This window comes from Castor canadensis, chromosome 8 (genome assembly GCF_047511655.1).
Source record: "Castor canadensis chromosome 8, mCasCan1.hap1v2, whole genome shotgun sequence".
Lineage (NCBI taxonomy): Eukaryota > Metazoa > Chordata > Mammalia > Rodentia > Castoridae > Castor > Castor canadensis.
The window spans coordinates 57,028,482-57,043,538 of record NC_133393.1 but is presented as its reverse complement, the minus strand read 5'-3'; the positions used below and the strand labels follow the sequence as shown (position 1 = coordinate 57,043,538).

Here is a 15,057-nt window from a genome sequence, read left to right as displayed (position 1 = left end):
CGTGAGCCACTGGCACCAGGCCACCCACATCTTAAGAACAGTCAGCATTTTACTTTTCTACCAAGAATTATCTTTGAAGTTCAATTATATTAATTCTCCAAAAAGATGCAGATTATAGTGTGGCAAAACAGCTAATTTATAATGTGTATCTTTGAGTTTGCTACTCATCATTAATTTCTAAAATGAGTCCTAAAACAACAAGAAACCTTTAGTTTATAATCTTGGATTCTATAAAGAGTAAAGTTCAAGAATTTATAGTTCTTAGCCAGGTGCAGTGGTTTACATCTATAATCCCAGCCGCTCTGGAGGCAGTGGCAAATGGATCTTCAGTTTGAGGAGGCCTAGGCAAAAGTTAGTGTGATGCTATCTCAAAACAAAATACAAAACAAAAGGGTAGCTGGGCACTGGTAGCTCACGGCTGCAGTCCTAGCTACTCAGGACACAGAGATCAGGAGAATTGTGGTTCGAAGCCAGCCCAGGCAAATAGTTCAGGGGACTGCCTCAAAAATACCTAACACAAAAAGGGCTGGTGGAGTAGCTCAAGGTGTAGACCATGAATTCAAGTCCCAGTACTGCAAAAAAAAAAAAAGGCTAGGAGTGTAGGTCAAGTGGTAGAGTGCTTGCCTAGCATGTAAGACCCTAAAAATCTATTCCCAGTACTGCAAAATGATTTTTAATTGTAGTTATTAAATATTGAAAACTCAAAAAATTACCAGTTCAAAGGAGATTCGGATGAATTTTTAAAGTTTTTCACTAGATGGCGCTACTTAGAAATAAATACTTCCCAGCATAGCCTCAATTTCTGAGCCTAAATGTGAAACACAGTGTATTTATTGTGTGTGTCAACCTGTCTTTAAACTCCAAGATACCTTAAATTATAAAACAGCAGATTAGACCTTAGTCAAAATTCTAGAGTGAACCTAAATTTCACTTATTTACCTTTTCCAAACATATTTGAATTTTTTTGTTTTGGTGGCAGAGGGAACTCAGGGCCTCATGCAAGGCAGGTGCTCTACCACTTGAGCCTCTCCATCAACCATTTTCCAGATAGGGTCTTGTGAAATGTTTGCCTGGTTTGGCCTCAAACCTCAGTCCTCCTTATCGCTGCCTCCTGAGTAGCTGGAATTACAGGTGTGAACCACTGGTTCCCTGCAAAATATCTGTACAGATGTGTTCAGGTGAGAATGCATGTTTAAGAAAAGAGAACCAGATTCAGATCTATAAGTTCCCCTCCCAACTCTAACTTTTTGTGACCTATAAAATGATCAAGTTTGTAATACAAAATGTAGAAGCATAACATCATAACGTTAACTTAGCTCAGAGTTACTTTTTAAATACTTTTTTGGTTTGTTTGTTCTTGGTGGAACTGGGATTTGAACTCAGGGCCTCACACTTGCAGGCACTCTACTACTTGAGCCACTCCACTAGCTCTTTAAGTGCTTTGGTAATCTTATTTTGAGTTCATCTTGTAAAATACGGCAACAACTTGAGAACAGAAGATACTACCAATACCACAATTAAACACAATTCGTGCTATTGTTATTTAGGGATCTCTGTAGCATCACTGACTACATAAGACTGTTATTTTTAAATAGATGCTGGTGGGGAGGAAACAACTACTTTCCAAGTTTTGCCCCGTGGAACTTAGTATTATCGCTGTTCTCTCGACTATCCTGAACAGAATTATATCTTTTGCTTTTTATTTTTCCCCTTACATTGACTTCTAAAATTTGAAAGTTTTCTACTCGTTCTCAGTTTAATTTTGTGACTTGGTAAAGACTGGGACAAAATAAACAAAGCCAAGCAGGAATTAAGAGTCCAATGCAACGTGGTGTTATAACAGTAAAAACCTCTAAAGCTGGTGGACCAGGGTCTGTGTGGCCCTGTGGTCTGGATAAACCCCATGAAGAACAGGGACAGAGTGAGATTCTTGCAAGGCGTCAGTGCTGGCACAGGACCTGGCAAGAACAAAGTCTCCAGAATAGCTTGGCTGTTATGCTAACGAGGGAGGGGATACCAAAGAGGTCAGGAGGCTGTGTTCCTAGAACAAATTCCTGGTCTAGGAACTCCAAAGGAATGTCAGAGACCATTAAACTCAACCCTATAACTTTTTTTTTTTCAGTACTAGGATTTGAACTCGAAGCTAGGCAGGCACTTTACCACTTGAGGCATGCCTCCAGTGCTTTTTGCTTTAGTTTTTTTTCTTCTTCTTTTCTTTTCTTCTTCTTCTTTTTTTTTTTTTCTTTTGGCAGTACCTGGGGTTTGAACTCAGGGCCTCATGCTTGCTACGCAGGCAATCTACCACTTTGGCCACTCAGCCAGTCACTTAAGTTATTTTTGAGGTAGGGTCTTGAGCTTTTGCTCTAGCCAGCCTGGGACCACAATTCTCCTATTTATGCCTCCCACCTAGCTGGGATTACAGATATGAACTACCACACCTGGCTTGTTTGTTGAGATGGGAGTCTTGCTAGCATTTTGCTTAGGTTGGCCTTAATTTCTGAGCCTTGCAATTTCTGCCTCTTGAGTAACAAGCCTCTAACTTTTGAAGTAATGAGAATGAAGACCAGAGGTTATGTGGCTTTCAAAATTTCACACACTGATCTGTCCACAATAAAGGAGCCTTAGCCTGCCTAGCAAGCGTAAGGCCCTGAGTTCAAACCCTAGCACTGCCAGAAAAAAAGAGCCATAGCAGTAGAATGAGATCACCTCACTCCTCAAGTCCATGACCCATGACCTGGGCACTCAGGGAGGGCACAGCTGTACACAGCCAGCCCCATAGGGGTCTGGAGCTTTCCTTGGGGACTGAGAAGAAGACAGATGTTCCCTCCCCCTTGTTGAGGAGACTGTTCTACAACTCCTTCTCCATGGCGATCTCTTGAGTTCACCTCCTCAGCTGTGTGGTGGGATGAGGATGGAGCTCAGAGCAAGCACACAGGAACACAGTGCTTAAGGGCAGGTGTTCAGTGAATGTTGCTGGCTGCTTCTTTAGAGGTCAGTAATCTCTGCCAGTTCTGTCACCCTGGTGTGGCCATAGAAGAAAGGAAACAGAGTGAGGCTCTGTCACACAAAAGGGCCCAGACTTCTCATGACTCCCAGAGGCCTACCCAGGACATGATGGTCTCAGGAGACACTGGATCTGGACCCCACACCCTGCTCAGCAATGGCTATGTTTGTGGCCAGCACACCGCTGTGGAGGCTGGGAAGCTGGGGTCCTGGCTGCTCTCTCCTCACGCTGGCGATCACCTGCCAGTGACCCCTCCCTTTGTCCCCTCCATTTCTACTGCTTATTTTGTGCTTGAGACAAATGAAATCGCCATTTTAGGGCTGGCAGAGTGGCTCAGGTGGTAGAGCGCCTGCCTAGCAAGTGTGAGGCCCTTAGTTCAAACTGTCAAAAAAAAAAAAGAAATTGCTATTTTGCTTACATTTCTGTCTTTGACTAATGAATAATAATGAACCCAAGATATTGCTGTTGCACAAATTAACTGATGTCAAAAATACCCCTTCTCAGGGCTGGCAGAGTGGCTAAGGTGGTAGAGCGCCTGCCTAGCAAGCATGAGGTTCTGAGTTCAAACTCCAGTACCACCAAAGAATAAAAAAAAATCCCTTCTCTCAAGTCTTTCACTTTGCACTCTTCATTAATGTTAAGTGTCATAAAACTTACTTGTCAAAGCCAGTTGATTTAACCTGAGACATGTGGGAGTGAAAATGAACCAGACCTTATAAGTGCAATTACTTCCACTGTTCCCAGCATTCATCTATGGCATAATTTTGAGAAACTATTTTTAGGGAGGAAAAAAACAAAAAGAATTGTTCTGGTTAACAACAACAACAAGTTAAGAGAGAGAGACTAGTGGTTTTCTTAGACAGAGCTTCATTTTTTAAAATAAAATAACATGTAGTCAAGGAGAGAAAACAAACATAACATCAAATTATTTACAAGATAATGACAGAAAATAGAATACATAGAAAGCTTAGTTTAGGGACAGCCAAGCTGTCCTCAGTGGTAACCTCATAGCCTGATGAGTTAACATAGTTTTCCTTTTAAAAAAAAAAATCACAGGGCATGGTGGTACACACCTATAATGCCAGCACTTTAGAGGTAGAGGCAAAGGGATCTTGAGTTCAAGGCCAGCCTGGGCTATATAGAAAGATCCTGTCTCAAAAAAGAAAAAAATTCCATTCAACCCACAAAATTAGAATAAGGAAAATAAGCCTAAGAAAAAAGGAAATAGATATAAATTAAAAGAAAATAAAAACAGTTAAACTGATCAATCCAATAGCAGGTGTTTGGGGAGAAAAATATAAATGAAATAAGCATCTTCCTATCAAATTTGACCTGTACAAACACAAAGATAAATTAAGAAATGAGAAAGAGCCAGGTGTGGCCTGTACTCAGGGAGCTGAGGCTGGAGGATCTCCAGTTTAGGTCAGCCTGGGAGATGCTGAGAAAGGAAGGAGAGAGGGAGGGAGGAAGGGAGGAAGAGAAAAAGAAGAAAATATGCCAAAATTTTTTAAAGTAAAAATTATGCAATAAACTACTTCAATAAGCTAAATGGTTAACAGAAAAGTTATAATGGCCAAAATTGACTCAAGAAGTTGAAAACCTGACACTTATGAACAAAGAAAACATTATTTTTTGTATTTGTTTATTCATTTCTTTTGCAGTATGGGGGATGAAACCCAGGGCCTCTTGAACACAAGGCAAGTGCTCTACCACTGAGCTACACATCCAGCCTCAGCAAAACAAATTTAAGTTCTCCAAAGTGTGCCTACAGAAGCTCTCCAGGCTCAGACAACTCGACTTTCTGCATTCCAACTTCCCACAGCTTGACAAACACATAGGAAAATAAGCCAACTAATAATTCATTGGCCAAACTTGGTTCATGCGGGAGAACTCACTCATATCCTCAGGTCTGAATCACACCATTCTTCTATTTTCTCATGACGTCTGTCTCTCATCCAGGCTTCCAGAACACTTGATTGTATTTTAAATTCTTTGACTTTTTGAATGTCAAATTTTTTTTCTGGCCTGCTTCATAGACCTCCCTAGATGTCCTCAAACATTGATGAAAGCTTGCCTTCTTTCAAATCCTTACGCAAAAGGCCACTCAACTCTTGAACATCTTAAACGGCATCTGCTTGTGTTCTGCTGTATGTTTTCTTTTTTTTGGTGGTACTAGGGTTTGAACTCAGGGCTTCAACCTTGCAAAGCAGGAGCTCTATTGCTTGAGCCACTCCTCTAGTCCATTTTGCTCTGGTTATTTTGGAGAAGGGGGTCTCATGAACTATTTGCCTGGGCTGGCCTCCAACAATGATCCTCCCTATCTCAGCCTCCCAAGTAGCTAGTATTACAGACCTATGCCACCGGTGCCCAGCCAGCTCTGTGATTTTGAGAGACCATGAGTTTCTACTCTTTAGGTCATTCTTCCAACTAGTCCTTCTAGTTATTAAAACATAAAGCCATAATAACTAAAGCAGTGAATCAACACAAGAAGAACTTTTTAGGAAAATAAAATAGAGAGCACAGGCACAGTCATCATTTAAAATGATTTAATATATAAAAATTACTAAGAGGAAAACTGAATTAAATGCAGGAAAATGGATGGAACTGGAGATCATTATGCTGAGCAAGACAAGTCAAGGTCAAAAGGCCAAATATGCATGCTCTCACTCATTTGTGAAACCTAGGTCTAAAATGATGATGATGATTAATAATAACAATAATGGGACATAAATGTATACAGGAGACTGTCTGAGGGGGAATCAGCGGGAGGGGGAAGGGGAAGAAAACGATACTGAGGGCCTGGCTCCATTGTGTAATGGTTAGCACTCTGGACTCTGAAAAGGATACTAGGGGGTGAGGAGGATGGAAGTAGACAGCATATATACCTACGAAGACAGCACGATGAAACCCACCAAACACTTTGAGGGAAGGGAGAGGAAGAGAGAGGTGGGAAATGGAACTAGAATGGAGGGGTGAGCTTGTTCAAGGTACACTGCACACAAGTATGAACTATCACAATGAAATCCCCTTGTATTATTAATATATAACAATTCAAAAGTAAAATTCAAAAATTAAAAGAGACTGAATTTATACAAAGCAAAAACTATAACATGAACATTCATCTTCTCTCTTTGCACAGGAACAGAAATTCAAAGTTTAAACACAAAAGTATTATTATCTATTTGACTGCAAAAAACTTTCAAACATCTGCATATCAATAAAACCAAATAAAACCAAAAAGCAACAACCAGCTGAAAATAATAATTATAACAAACATGACAACTCAGACAGTGAGTTCAAGGCCAGCCTAAGTTACAGAGTATGATCCTGTCTCAAAACAACAAGGATGCCAGACACAGGGGGATCACACCTATAATCCTAGCTACTCAAGAGGCAGATCAGGAGGATCGCAGTTTGAAGTCAGCCCAGGCAAATAGTTTGCAAGACCCTATCTCAAAAAAACCCATCACAAAAAAAGGGCTTGTGGGGTGACTCAAGGTATAGGCCCTGAGTTCAAACCCCAGTACCCCTCCCCCCAAGAAAAAGGGCTGGGAGTGGAGCTTAGTGGTAGAACACTTGCTTAGTATTTTCAAGGCCCCAGCACTGCCAGAAAAAAGTTTATGTATTAAGACAGACATTGTAATAATATTTATAATAGTAACAGTTTGAAAATATAATACCCAACAATGGAGCTGATTAAGTAAATCTTGGTGTATCTATCCAATGGAATATGATATTCAATTATATATTCATTACGTTTTAAAAATACATTTTGGAAAAATATGCTCTGATGTCATGTGATTTTGTGTGTGTGTGTGCTGGAAATCAAAGCCATAGCCTTATATATGTATATCATTTGTGGATCCAATTCTTGACACATGCACAGAGGGTCTGTACCCCAATGTTAAGAAGATTTTGTTTAAGAGAATTGAAATACACTTGCATTGAATCTTCTACTCTGGCTGATGGTTACCACATTAACTCTGTTCTGTTCAAAGCTTTTTTCACACAAGCCAGGATAAAGTTGAGCTTAAACCTGCTGATGGGAAGCAGGTAATCTGCTCCTTCTTTCAGGTCAATAGGGTCATATTGCAAGATCCTCAGAACCTTTGCTACTCAGTTGTACTCAGTGGAACTTTGGTGAAGGGTATATTTTCATATGTCTTGCCAGATTTTTTTTTTTTTTTTTTTTTTGCAGTACTGGGGCTTGAACTCAGGGCCTTCACCTTGAGCCACTCCACCAGCCCTATTTTTGTGAAAGGTTTTTCGAGATAGGGTCTCGTGAGCGATTTGCCCGGGCTGGCTTCGAACCTCAATCCTCCTGATCTCTGCCTCCCGAGTAGCTAGGATATCTTGGTAGATTTTTAAAGCATGACATGTTGTTTTGCTAAAACTAACTAATTCTCCCATGGGGGCTGGGAGGGGCGGGAAAGAGACATAGCACCATAGCAGCTATTGTATATCTTCTACTTTACTTATTGAAGAAAACATTAAACGGTATTGCCAGGTGAATAGAATGCTTTATTCTGAATCTAAAACAAAACAATCTTTTAAAATGCATATAATGATGAGAAAAGAGGAAATCTGGGTATTTGTCCAAGGTTACAGATATGCTTATACGCACAGGGCTAAAGAACAGGGGCGGTAATTTAAATTGCAGGTCTAACACCTGACAAACAAAGGGCCCAGTTAACAGTGTCTGGTTGATGTAATGGGAAAACCAATAATTCAGGCTGCAGAGGAGATTTTTTTTTAAATGCTTGAATTACCGGGTTTGTCTTATTTAACTGTATAATCTCCAGCTTTCGCCTTTATGTTAAAACGTGACTAGGTAGCATAGTGGTGCGGAAAGACCCATGAATGTGGGGCCCTAGCAGATGGACTTCACTGGTGTGACCCTCTGAGGAGGTGTGACCCTCTGAGGAGTTGCAAACACAGTCATGTGACTCATGGTACCTTAAACCAGTGCTGTAGATGGCAAAAAATAAGTAGCCATAAATTCTTTGCCGCAACGTGTAGTCTACTTCCCCTCCCTTGAGTGCAGACTGGACATTAGCAAACATGATTCAAGCAGAAGTTTAAAAAGCATTGATACAGTGGCATTCATTCTCTCCCCTTGCTACTTCTGGAAATAAAATCCTAAGTGAGGCTGAATCTCTTCCAATTCAATAGCTATCAAGCTTGACCTTTCTAATAACACTATAGGTTTAACCAAGATGCTGGTCTTTTAGGTTTTGGGGGGTTTTTTTCCACTGGGGCTTGAACTCAGGGACTCACACTTGCTGGGCAGGCACTCTACCACTTGAGACACTCCACCAGCTTGTTTTTGAGAAAGGGTCTCACTATGGATCTCAGGCTAGTCTCGAACTTGAGATCCTCCTGGTCTGCCTCCATAGTACCAGGATAATAGGCACACACCATCAAGCCCAGCTCCCAAGATCTTATTTTTGATAGCATGTATATTTACAAAGAACTATGCAAGGAGATTTATGAAAGCCATGAAAATGAATGCATTATTATGAATGTCCTGGAGGAAAATAAAATAAATCAAAAATAAATAAGACACGCCAGGTGTGGTGGTACATTTCAGTAATCCTAGCATTCAGAGGCTGAGGCAGGAGGATTGCAAGTTTGAGGACAGCCTGGCTACATAACAAGACCCTGTCTCAAAAAACAAAAGAAACAACAACAAAAAAAAAACACCCAAAGAAATAAGGCAAACCTTACAAGTATTCAAAAGGAGCCAGGCGTAATCCCAGCACTGAGAGGCTGAGGAGTGTCACTTGAGCCCACGAGTTTGAGATATTAAACCTTCATTGAGTGCTTGCTGCATGCCAGACACTGTCTAGTGATTTCCATCTACCATCATAAATCTGAGTGTATCCGTTAGTTGGGTCCTCCGGGAAGTTGATGGGGTGGAAGTGTAAGAGGTTTATCGGGAAACACTGTTTGTGAAAGAGAAAAGATGGAAAAGGCAGATTTGGGCAGGGGACTTCCCACCACACTGCAAATCTGACACTTGTCACAACAAAGGAACAGAAGCAGGACCGCGCAGGGTAAGCCTCAATCTCCTGCAGATCTGACAAGGCCTTGGCCGTCCTCAGAATATCAGCCCAGACAGGAGTCTCATCCTGGGCCAGAGTGTCAGCTCTGTCCCCACCAAGCTCTGTCTCTAGCTGGGGCTACCCCAGAAAGCAAGGTATCCCTCAGAGGGGGGTGGTGACTCCCAGGGTGCTAACATCCCAACACTGCCAGCTTCTGCACTCCTCCCTCTGACAGCAAGTCCTATGATGGAGATCTGAGCTGAGACCTTGATGGATGCCAAGCAGGACAGGTTTTATCATGATCCTGGATTGATTTGGGGTATATGTATATACACACATATATGTATATATATACATATACTTATGTACACACATATATATACATATACTTATTTATTTATTTATGTTTATATATTTTTTGGTGGTACTGGGGTTTAAATTTAGGGCCTCACACTTGCTAGGGCACTCTACCACTTGACCACATCTCCAGCCTTTGGTTTGCCTTGTTTTTGCAAGGGAGTTACATCCCAGCCTGTGATTCCCATTTTTAAGACAAAATGAGGACTGGTGAAGTAGCTAGAGCAGTAAAGCATCTGCATAGCAAACATGAGGCCCTGAGTCCAAATTCCAGTAATAAAGAAAAAAAATGAAGCCCAAGTGGTCTCGGAAGTCCCAGAGAGCAAGGCCTGAACTGCATGGAGCCCTGCAGTGTATTTGTGGTAACACCATGTCTGCACCCCTACTCACTGACGTTGCCACTGTGTCTGGAGCTAAGTGGGAACAGCTGCACTGATTTTTTTTTTTGGTTGCAGTACTGGGACTTGAACTCAGGGCCTACACCTTGAACCATTCCACAGGCCCCTTTATGTGTTGCATACTTTTAAGATAGGGCCTCAAAAACTATGTGATCAGGTCTTCAAACCTCGATCCACCTGATCTCTACCTCCTGAGTAGCTAGGATTACAGATTTGAGCCACCGGCCTATTTTTTTACATGGACTTGAAGACACAGAGCACAGCTGGGCTGATGTCTTCTCTACCATCCAGCTACCTCATATCAAGTACATCTGTCCCTTTGCACCCAGGATCCCCCTCAACATTCAACATGAAGATGGTGATGCTCTCCCCGTTTGACTGATGGGGCTGAGCCCAGACGACCCAGAAGACAAAGCTGGCATCAAGAAGGCAGCAGAGAACATCAAGGCCTTGATTGAGCATGAGATGAAGAAAGGGATCCCTGCCAATCAGATCGTCCTGGGCAGCTTTTCACAGGGCTCTGTCCCTCTACAACCCTCACCTGCCCCTTCCCTCTGGCTGGCATGGTGACATTGAGCTGTTTGCTGTGTCTATTCCAGAACTTCCCCCAGGCAACCAACAGCAGTGTCAAGGACCTGGCCATCCTTTAGAGCCATGGGGAGCTGGACCCCATGGTACCAGTACAGGTTGGGTCCCTGATGGCTGAGAAACTCTGGTCTCTTGTCACACCAGCCAGGCACCAGTTCAAGACCTATCCAGGTGTCACACACAGTTCCTGTCCTCAGGAGATGGCAGCTGTGAAGGAATTTCTTTTTTGGTGGGATTGGGGTTTGAACTCAGGGCTTCACGCTTGCAAAGCAGGCGCTCTACTTCTTTGACCCACTCCACCAGCCCTGTGAAGGAATTTCTTGAGAAGCTGCTGCCTCTGGTCTAACCAGCGTAGCTGGCCCCCAGTGTAGTCCCTAGCGCACAAGGGACCTAGCAAGAAAGTGTGGCACCATCATGGATCTGAGCCCCTAGAGCAAGCCCCTGTCACCTCTTCCCCACCTCATCCTCTTTCCATGGGCCTCTGGGGCAGGAAGCCCAGACCTGACCAGGCATTCCCTACTGTCCTCAACCACCTGGCAGCCTGCAGCTGTGGTGGGCTGCTTCTTCACCCTACTTTCCTGGAGATGTCCCTGGGAGCAATAGTAGAGGGTCTGTAGGCAGCGGGAGAAAGGGGCACAGGCACTGACCCATTCACTCAGGAACTCACTCACTAGTCCCCCTCCTGCCACCTCAGGGTTTGGCCCATGGGCCTTTCAGAGCCCTACCCCAGTGATTCTGCCCAGATAAATATGTGTCTCTCCTGCCTCTCTGCAGCTGCTTCTCAATCATGAATGTGTCCATGGCCCCTGGGCCCCTGCTGCTGTGGCTGCCTGCCCCTGGGCAGGCAGGTGAGAAGGTGGAGTCCTTTTGGGACTTTGCCTCAGCTGGTTCCCCACTCGGAGGGCCAGGCCCTGCCTCCCAGTTGCCCTCCTCTCTCAAAGGCCTGGAGCCTGCAGGGCTGGATTGAGATTCAAGGTCGTCCTGTTGATTTACCCCTTCTGTGTCCCTACTCTGGATAAGGGAGATGATGGGGGAGGAGTTGTGTCTTGTCTTCTGTCTCCATGTGGGTTTGGGTGTTTTTCTTTCTTTTTTCCTTCTTGGTGGTATTGGGATTGTGCTTGCTAGGCTCTACCACTTGCGCCCCTCCACCAACCTGGTGTTTTTCTTGAGTGTCCTGGATTCTGATAAAATTAAAGTAAATGCTTACTAAAAAAAAGAAGAAGAAGAAAAAGAAAAGAAAAAATGAGGAGCAGAGGTTATGTAAATTTCCTAAAGTCTAATAAATGTCTCTTATTTTCTCTATGACTGATAGTAAAAATAATGTCATAATTTACTGTGAGTTTTCTCTTTTTGTTGTTTGGTACTGGGGTTTGATCTCTGGGTTTCATGCTTGCTAGACAGGCACTTTACCACTTGAGTCACTCTGCCACCCTGTTGTGTGCTGAGTATTTTCAAGATAGGATATCTCAAACTATTTGCTAAGGCTCTGTCCTTATGATCTCTGCCTCTCGAGTAGCTAGGATTATAGGCATGAGCCACCAGCACCCCACCCCTGTGAGCTTTTAAAATGTTCAATTCTCATGAATCATTCATTTAAAAATGCATTTTTTTTAATTTGGTGGGACTGGGATTTCAACTCAGTGCTTCCCACTTACAAAGTGGGAGGTCTACAACTTGAGCTACCCTCCAGCCCATTTTGCTCTGGATATTTTGGAGATGAGGTCTTGTGAATTATTTGCCCAGGCTGGCCTTGATCCTCAGTCCTCCTGGATATCAACCTCCCAAGGTAGCTATGATTATAGGCATGAGCTCAAAAATGCATTTTTATATGAGGTAAAAGTTTACATTGTTTTAAAACCTAAGTATCGCTCACACCTGTAATCCTAGCTACGCAGGAGGCAGAGATCAGAAGGATCGTGGTTTGAAGCCAGCCCTGGGCAAGTAGTACACAAGACCCTATCTTGAAAAAAAACCATCACAAAAAAGGGCTGGTGGAGTGGCTCAAGGTGTAGGCCCTGAGTTCAAACCCCAGTACCACAAAAAAAAAAACCAGGGGGTGGAGGTGGGCGGGGGTGTTCCTGGAGTAGGGGCTGTGGTGGCTGCAGGGCTGACAAGAAACCACTAAAGTTCCTGCGGAACCAAAGCAGAATTTTATAAGAACATGATGGATGAGAGGAGAAAACCTATGGTGGCTGTGAAGGCCCTGATGCCATGTATGTTACATTGATATCTTCTGATGGTCACGAATTTACTGTAAAAATAGAACATGCACTAACATCAGGAACAATCAAAGCCATGCTGAGTGGCCCAGGTTAGTTTGCTGAGAACGAAACCAATGAGGTGAATTTTAGAGAGATCCCTTCTCACGTTCTTTCAAAAGTATGCGTGTATTTTACCTACAAGGTTCGCTACACTAACAGCTCCACCGAGATTCCCGAATTCCCCATTGACCCCAAAATTGTACTGGAACTGCTGATGGCAGTTCTTAGAGTGTTAAATAAAATAAATTATCATAAACTTAATTTTTCAGTATTAAAAAAATACATATATATACAAAAAATTCTCATGTGTAAAGTTTTCATTTTAAAGAGAAAAATCATGTGGGAGAATGTATTCCAAGTTCCAGAAATGTCTAGCCTTATTTTCCTTTTCCTCCCAATCCTAAGGTGTTGTTACTTTTAACAATGAAATCTCTGGACTACAGTAAAAAGTGCTAAATTTGAATGTGGATGAAGAGTTTACAACCTTGTTTTAAACACCTGAAAAGTTGAATGGCAGGAAATGCCAGGAGCCCTCTCACAGCAGCACTTTCAGGTGCTGCCCTAACACACTAGTTGAGTTTTTGGTTTTGTTTTTAACTTCCTGCACTGGGGAGGTAGGAGTAGCCAGCAGGAGTCAGTAGCAGCAAGTGGGCTGGCAGTGAGAGGTGTATCTACTTGATGACATTTTCTAAATGGATTTCCTTATTACCAAGAGACCCTTCTTGACTTAAATTTCCATGTTTTCCTGAGAGGAAAAACTGCCTTGGACAAGCCTGAGAGTCTAGATAGCACACACAGGCCTTCATAATTTCCTGTGAAATTTAAGTTTAGCCAATTCTTTCACTAGTGTCCATTACTCTTGTTTTTTGGTGGGACTAGGGTTTGAACTCTGGGTTTCGTACTCACAAAGCAGGCACTCTACCACTGAGCCACACCTCCAGCCATATCCCTATCTTCCTTCCTGTAAGAGTAGGGACCTAGAAAGGGAAATTTCATAGTTAGGGCTTAGAATCACTTTTCCTTTGCATTAAAAAAAAAAAATCCTCTGGAATTATAGCTGTTTTTCTTTTTTTCTGGACTGGGGCTTGAACTCAGGGTCTACACCTTGAGCCACTCCTCCAGCCCTTTTTGTGATGGGTTTTTTCAAAATACAGCCTCATGAACTATTTGCCCAGGCTGGCTTTGAACCACAATCCTCCTGATCTCTTCCTCCTGAGTAGCTAGAATTATAGGCATGAGCCATTGCACCCAGCCTGAGCATCATTTCTTAAATAGTACTATGCAAGTGTTTTTTTTTAACTCAGTATCATGAGCATATTATCATGTTAACAAGTTAATTTCTACAAATGAGTCTACCATAGTTAATTCAACTAACCTATTGAACACCTACTCAGGCACCAGTGGCTCACACCTGTAATCCTAGCTACTTGGTAGGCTGAGATTGAGAGGATTGAGGTTCAACACCAGCTCAAGCAAATAGTTCTTTGCCTAATCCAAGGACATGAACATTTCTGCCTGTTTCCTTCTAAGAGCTTTAAGGTTTGGTTCTTACATGAAAGTCTTTGCTCCATTTTGAGCTAATACGTGTAGATGGTGAGGTAATGTCCAAATCAATCCTTTGATGTAGCTAGGTCTTGCACACCATAGTAAGTGTCTACTTTGGATAGATTCCCAGAAAGTGGGCATCAATTCTTTCAGCTTTAAACACAGAAGCTGAATTTCCAATTGCTGTCACAGTTCCATCATAGCAAGAGAGCACCCTTTAAGAAACATTGCAGCTGGTGGAGTGGCTTAAGTGGTAGAGCGCCTGCCTAGCAAGTGTGAGGCCCTGAGTTCAAACCTCAGTACTACCAAAAAAAAAAAAAGAAGAAGAAGCATTGCATTAGTGCTGGGAGCCTGGCTCAAGTGGTAGAACACCTGCCTAGCAAGCATGAGGCCCTACATTTTAACTCCAGTACTTCTAAAAAAAAAAATTACACACAAAAAGTTAAAAATACATTAATTGTAAGCAAAGGACTAAAACCAGCAAGAAGATACTGGATTGCCACCTAACTCACCACTATAATATTTCTGTTGGGCATTCCTACCATCTGAATAACTTTTGTCTTGCCTTTCAGAGTCTTCACTGTGAGGATGCATTTTGAACCTTTACTGTCAGATCATTGTGGCCAGGTTTCATTATTTTTCTACAGAGTCCATGTAAAGAAATAGCATGGCAATGACACTGGGTGTGGTGGCATTTGTCTGCAATCCCATCTGAAAGGAAAATGAAGAAGCAAGAGAGAGAAAACAAGAAAGACTCTGCAACCTCTATAAACAGCAGGTCTTTATTAGGGAGAGGAGACCTGAGGGGGACCCTCAGCCATCAGAGTAACACTGAGAGGGGCGAGAACACACCTTTCCTA

At 42.6% G+C, this 15,057-nt stretch overlaps 1 pseudogene; it reads left to right on the top strand.

Moving 5' to 3' along the window:
• The first annotated feature begins 9,694 nt into the window (after positions 1-9,694).
• Positions 9,695-11,358, top strand: LOC109695547 (acyl-protein thioesterase 2-like; annotated as a pseudogene).
• The last annotated feature ends 3,699 nt before the right edge of the window (positions 11,359-15,057 follow it).